Source organism: Arachis ipaensis, chromosome B5 (assembly GCF_059453495.1).
Source record: "Arachis ipaensis isolate K30076 ecotype BB chromosome B5, ASM5945349v1, whole genome shotgun sequence".
Classification (NCBI taxonomy): Eukaryota; Viridiplantae; Streptophyta; class Magnoliopsida; order Fabales; family Fabaceae; genus Arachis; species Arachis ipaensis.
The window spans coordinates 36,620,365-36,627,599 of record NC_142440.1 but is presented as its reverse complement, the minus strand read 5'-3'; the positions used below and the strand labels follow the sequence as shown (position 1 = coordinate 36,627,599).

The following is a 7,235-nucleotide window of genomic DNA, read 5'->3' as shown; positions in this document are numbered from 1 at the left end:
GTCGCATGGGAGGCCATGATTTCCATGCGACGCGGTTGCGTGGAGTAATTTGTGCCATTGGCACGACTCCAGCGCTCCTCCTGCGTAACTTTCTGTTCATTTTTATTTTTCTTTACTCCTCCTGCCACGCGGACGCGTCGCTGGTGCGATCGCGTCACGCGGCGAATTTTTTTTTTTTTAAGGAAAGATAAAGACATGTAATTGAAAGAGCACGGAAGCACTAATAAAGAGAAGAGTTATTAAAGAAAAAAAACTAAAAGTGAAAAAAAAAAGGAACGATCATACCGCGGTGGGTTGTCTCCCACCAAGCACTTTGCTTTTACGTCCGTAAGTTGGACGCTCCACTAGCTCAATTTGCTGCTATGTGGGGATCTTCCAAGTGGAAGATCTCAAGCTCCTTATTTCTCTACACCTTCTCACCATGGTACAGCTTTAGGCGGTGTCCATTAACCTTAATAAGTTCAGAACTTGAAGGATGGCTTAGGTGATAGACTCCATACGGTTCAGTCTTCTCTATTCTGTATGGACCTTCCCATTTTGATCTCAACTTACCGGGCATGAGCCTCAGTCGAGATTTGTAAAGGAAAACAAAATCTCCAGGTTGGAACTCTCTCTTCTTGATGTTTTGATCATGCACAGCTTTCATCTTTTCCTTGTATATTCTGGAGTTCTCATAAGCTTCTAGGCGAAGGTTCTCCAGTTCCTGTAGTTGCAACTTTCTTTCAGTTCCGGCTTTCTCAATTTCCATGTTGCACTCTTTAACTGCCCAGAAGGCTCTGTGTTCGATTTCAACTGGGAGATGGCAAGCTTTTCCATAAACTAAGCGAAAGGGACTCATCCCAATAGGTGTCTTGTATGCTGTTCTATATGCCCACAGTGCATCTTGTAGTCTGGTGCTCCAGTCTTTTCTATGAGGCTTTACTATCTTCTGCAGGATACGCTTAATTTCTCTGTTTGACACCTCGGCTTGCCCATTAGTTTGGGGATGGTAAGCTGTTGCAACTTTATAGATTATCCCATGCTTCTTCATCAATCCTGTTAGTCTCCTGTTACAAAAATGGGTGCCTTGATCGCTCACGATCGCTCGTGGTGATCCAAAGCGGCATATAATATGATTTCTCACAAAGGAAACAACAGTGTTAGCATCATCAGTGCGGGTAAGAATTGCTTCCACCCATTTGGAAACATAATCCACAGCTAAGAATATATAAAAATATCCACTAGAATTTGGAAATGGACCCATGAAGTCAATGCCCCAGACATAAAAAATTTCACAGAAAAGCATATATTGTTGAGGCATCTCATCCCTCTTGGATATGTTACCAAATTTCTGGCATGGGTGACAAGATTTACAAAACTCAGCAGCATCTCTAAAAAGAGTAGGCCACCAGAATCCGCAGTCTAAGATCTTTCTAGCTGTTCTTTGAGGGCCAAAGTGTCCTCCACTCTCAGATGAGTGACAGGCCTCTAAAATGGACTGGAATTCTGATTGAGGTACACAACGTCTAATTATCTGGTCAGCGCCACATCTCCATAAATATGGGTCATCCCACATATAATATTTAGACTCGCTTTTCAGCTTGTCTCTTTGATGTTTAGAGAAATGTGGGGGAAATGTGCGGCTAACTAAATAATTAGCAACAGGTGCGTACCAAGGGACTACCTCAGATACTGCTTGCAGGTTGTTAAAAGGAAAATTATCATCTATAGGAGTAGAATCATCCTTAATATGTTCAAGGTGACTCAAGTGGTCCGCTACTAAATTTTGATTACCACTCCTATCCTTTATTTCTAAATTAAATTCTTGTAATAGCAGTATCCAACGTATAAGTCTTGGTTTGGATTCCTTTTTAGCTAATAAATACTTTAGAGCTGCATGGTCCGAATACACTACTACTCTAGTACCAAGTAAATAAGCTCGGAATTTATCCAGAGCGAAAACAATAGCAAGTAGCTCTTTCTATGAAGTAGTATAATTGGACTGGGCAGTGTCTAACGTCTTAGACGCATAGGCAATAACAAAAGGATCCTTACCTTCACGCTAAGCCAGCGCTGCTCCTACTGCATGGTTGGAAGCATCGCACATGATCTCAAACGGCTGGCTCCAGTCGGGTCCTCTCACAATTGGGGCTTGAGTTAGAGCGGTCTTCAGCTTATCAAATGCTTGTTTGCAATCTTCACTGAACTCGAACTCAATGTCCTTCTGCAGTAATTTGGATAAGGGAAGTGCCACCTTACTAAAGTCTTTAATAAATCTCCTGTAGAAACCTGCATGGCCAAGGAACGAACGGACTTCTCTCACAGAAGAGGGGTAAGGTAAACTAGAAATAACATTCACCTTTGCTGGGTCTATAGAAATGCCATTATTAGATACCACATGTCCTAATACAATCCCGTGCTTTACCATAAAGTGGCATTTTTCGAAGTTCAATACAAGGTTTGTATCAACACATCTATCTAATACTCTAGATAATCCATCTAAGCAAAGGTTAAAAGAATCACCATAAACGCTAAAATCGTCCATAAAAACTTCCATACAGTCCTCAATAAGATCAGAGAAAAGACTCATCATGCACCTTTGGAAAGTAGCTGGTGCATTGCACAAGCCAAAGGGCATTCTCTTATAAGTGTAAGTCCCAAAAGGACATGTAAAAGTAGTCTTTTCCTGATCCTCAAGAGCTATATGAATCTGGAAATAACCTGTGTAACCATCTAAAAAACAATAATGTGATTTACCTGACAGGCAATCCAGCATTTGATCAATGAATGGAAGTGGGTAGTGATCCTTACGGGTAGCTTGGTTGAGACGCCTGTAATCAATGCAGACTCTCCAAGCATTCTGAACTCTAGTTGCTATGAGCTCTCCATGCTCATTTTTCATGGTAGTGACTCCGGACTTCTTGGGCACAACTTGTACTGGGCTTACCCATTCACTGTCTGAAATGGGATATATGATACCGGCCTCCAATAGTCTGGTCACTTCCTTTTTGACAACTTCCAAGATGGTGGGATTCAATCTTCTTTGTGGTTGACGGACAGGTCTTGCTCCATCTTCCAAAAATATTCTGTGCTCACATACTTGAGGGTTGATTCCCACTATGTCTGCCAAACTCCACCCAATTGCCTTCTTATGCTTCCTCAGTACATCAAGTAAATGCTCTTCTTGTTGAGAAGTCAGTTCCCTTGCAATAATAACCGGAAGCTTCCGCTCATCCTCAAGATAAGCATATTTGAGATGTGGAGGGAGAGGTTTCAATTCTAACTTTTGATCATGGGCAGGCTCTGGATTATCTGGGGCTTGCGAAAATGGCGAAGTGTCCTCATTGTCAGTTAAGAGGGTCCCCACACTTGGATCTTGTCCAGTGTGCCTCTCTTCAAACTCTTCTTTTTGAACTTCAGCCACACTCTCGTCTATGACATCACACTGGAAGATAGAATAATCTTCTGGGGGGTTGTCAATGACTCCATTCAGATTGAAGATCACTATGCGGCCATCTATTTCAAAGGAGCATGTTCCTGAAAAAGCATCCAATTTGAATTTTGATGTCTTCAGGAATGGTCTTCCAAGTAGGATTGATGATGGCTTATCTGAATCATTATGGGGCATCTCCAAGATGTAAAAATCAGTGGGAAATGTGAGCCCTTTAATGTTCACCAAAACATCTTCAGCAACTCCAGCCACTGTAATAATGCTTTTATTTGCTAACACAAAACGAGCTGCCGACCTTTTTAAGGGAGGGAGCCTTAAAACATCATATATAGACAAAGGCATTATACTGACACATGCTCCTAAATCACACATGCAATCATAAATTACTACACCACCAATAGTACAACTAACTATGCAAGGACCTGGATCACTACATTTTTCAAGTAATCCTCCCATTAAAGCAGATATAGAACTACCTAAAGGAATAGTTTCTAATTCATTAATTTTGTATTTATGGATACATAAGTCTTTTAGAAAATTTGCATATTTAGGTACCTGCTGAATAACATCGAAAAGGGGAACAGTTACCTCAACCTTTTTGAATATTTCTACCATTTTAGGATCAGGTTCCAGCTGCTTCCTGGGCTTCCTTGCAAGTTGTGGAAATGGAATGGGAGTAGTGTTTTCTGTGGGGCCTGCATCTTTTTGTGCTTCTTCCTGTGGTTGAGCTATCTCTCCTTCAGCTATGTCCTGTATGTCCTCTTCCTCTTCAACATCTTCGATTTCTACCACCTCTTCAGCTGAGGCGTATTCTGGTGAGCTTGGTTCCTCCTGATTCCTCTCCTGCAGTGTGGTTCCGGACCTCAGGGTGATGGCATTAATGCCTCCCTTTGGATTGGGTAATGGTTGAGAGGGGATTCCAGTGGTGCTTGAAGGTTAGTTACTGGAATTTTGTGCTGAACCAAGTTGTGTTATAAGAGCTTGCAGAGTAGAGGTGAAACCATTCAGACTGGCGTTAATACTGTTCACGATGGTATTTTCCATGGCCAGTTGTCTTTTCTCAAAAGCTTGTAATAAATCTTCATTAGAAGATACAGAAGAATGAGTAAATTGAGAGGTTTGCTGCTGATTGTTCGGTGGTCCTTGGTTTTGCCTTAGGTGAGGTGCTCGGTACGGTTGATTTTGCTGCCTGTTGTTGTTATTATTCCACCTCTGATTTCCCTGATTATCTCTACCTCCCCTATTATTGTTGTCCCTCCAATTCTGGTTTGAATTGTCCTGCCATCCATGGTTATTATTTCCACTTTGATTGTACCCTTGGTTGGGGCGGTCATAGAAGTTGTGAGTGGATGCCACCATGTTGTCTTCTTGTTGGAGCTGCGGGCATTCATCAGTGTAATGGCTGTAATCAGCACAAATTCCACAAATTCTTTGTGGAACTAGTTGTTGGTTTTGCCGCGGTTGAGTTTGCTGAGCTTGTTGAGTCAACTGCATTTGCTTCAGCAGGTTGGTCATCTCACAGATGCTTCGATTTAGAGCAGCAGTCTCTATGCCAGAAGATACTTCTGCAATGGCTTTTGAACGAATTTGCTTCTGTCTGTGGTTCCGAGTAGATTCAGCTAAATCACTGATCAATTTCCAAGCTTCATCAGTGGTTTGTACTTCTTCATAGACCCATTGCTGGCACTTTCCAATGTGGTCTTATCTTGGGGTCTCATACTTTGTGTGATATAGCTGAGTAGCACGATCTTGTCAATCATGTGGTGGGGGCATGCTTCCAGAAGATTATTGAAGTGCTCCCAGTATTCAAAGAGAGTCTCATTGTCGTCCTGAACAATTGTAGAGATATCCTTCCTTAGTTTATCAGTAACTTCAGATGGAAAGAATTTCTACAGAAACTCCTTTCTGAGTGTATCCCAGTTGGATACATTTGCTAGAGGTTGAGTGTAGTACCACTCTCTTGCTTTTCCCTCAAGAGAAAATGGAAAAGCTTTCAGCAGAATTGAAGTTTCATCAGTGCCATCACGCCTGACAGTAGAACAGGCTGCCTGGAAATCTCTCAAGTGCTTGATAGGCTCTTGAGCAGGTAGGCCATGAAACTTGGGCATCAAATTTAGCAGTGCAGTCTTTATTTCAAAATCCGTAGCTACCGCTGGATGATGCGCTTGAAACGGTTGCATTGTAAAATCAGGAGCTCCTTCCTCCTGAATGGTAACTCTTCTAGCTGCCATGTTTTCTGCACGTAAAACAACTGAATCAGTAGAACGGGGGCTGGTTTCTTCCTCAAATTCATTTTCAGATCCGCCCTCAGAGCGGGCTAACCTACACTGTTCTCGCCTTATTCGTGAAATTGTTCTTTCAATTTCAGGATCGAATATTAGCAAGCACGGATCAGGAAGTGAACGTGTCATTTGACGGAAGAAACATGCAGCTCATAGTAGCGAAATTAAATAAAATGCAAATAAATAAATTCTAATTAATGAAATTAGTACTCTATTACAACTCCCCGGCAACGACGCCAAAAATTGATGGGAAGCAGAAGCTGGTGAATTAAAAATTTATTAAAATGGTTACGTTGCAAGTATAGTTCTTAACTCACCAAAAATCTGCCTATCAATTTAGAAATATATCACAGAGAGTTTAAATTAAAATTACTGGGAGTTTTAAGTCCCAGGTCGTCTCCCAACGAGTTGCAGAAAAGTGTGCTGTTTTATTAATCAGATGTTCCAAGAAGTTGAGCTAAATAAATTGGAATTTAAATTGAGGAATTTTAAATAATATAAATAAAAGCCTTGACTGGGAATTGATTAGTTAGAATCTCTATCATTGATGGAGTGATTTTTAAGATTGGTTTATGATTAACGGTTACTCTGTTTGGTTATCCTTTACTAGGTAAGGGAAAGTCAAACAAGTTGGACTGCTGGATCTATTCACGAGTTACAATCCACTTAGTTCAAAGGGATTGGCATTGGTGACAGGATAGCAATCCAACATTTAACCCAACTATAAAATTCTCCTTCAATCCTTCCAACTCAAGAATTCCTTTTAATCAACTCCCTATCAAGTAATGAAACTACTCAAGCATTGTAAATAAAGAATCCATGGCATATAAAAGGGAGTTAAAAGAAGACATGATTATTGGAATTGAAATTGAATTAAAGAGAAATAATCCTTGCATTAATTAATCATAAAAGTATCTGAATGACAAAATTGAACATAACAAAGAACATGGAAGAATAAAACCAAGTTAAGAGAACAAACTAGAATGATGAAGTCTTGATGAGGAAATAACTCTTCTCACTGTTCCAATGCTAAGACCAATTGAAAATTAAAATCCTCAAAACTAGAGAGAAAAACCTAAGAGAGAGAAAAACTAGATCTAAAACTACTGAATGAATGTGTCCTTTGTTTCTGCATATTCTCTGACTCTAGTCTGCTGTTCCGGGCCGAAAACTGGGCCAAAATAAGGTCCAAAATCGCTCCCATCGAATTCTGCAGATTATGCAGATCGCACATGTCACGCGATCGCGTCGTCCATGCGGACGCGTCGCTTGCGCTTTCCAATCCGCGCAGCTGCGCAAGCCATGCGGCCGCGTCACTGCGATTGTGCTCCTTCGCGCGGTCGCGTGAGCCATGCGACCGCATCACTTCTCGCTGGTTATCTCCTCAAATTCTTGTGTTTCTTCCATTTTTGCTAGCTTCCTCTCCAATCTCCATCTCATTCATGCCCTGTAAGGCCTGAAACACTTGACACACAGATCACGGCATCGAATGGAATAAAGGAGAATTAAAAGTAAATAATTAA

At 41.1% G+C, this 7,235-nt stretch overlaps 1 non-coding gene across 1 annotated transcript; it reads left to right on the top strand.

The window, feature by feature from the left end:
- The first annotated feature begins 5,184 nt into the window (after positions 1-5,184).
- LOC148563859 (small nucleolar RNA R71) lies at positions 5,185-5,292 on the top strand. The gene has a single exon (XR_015885239.1). It is a non-coding gene; the product is annotated as a small nucleolar RNA R71 (small nucleolar RNA).
- Positions 5,293-7,235: the final 1,943 nt, after the last annotated feature.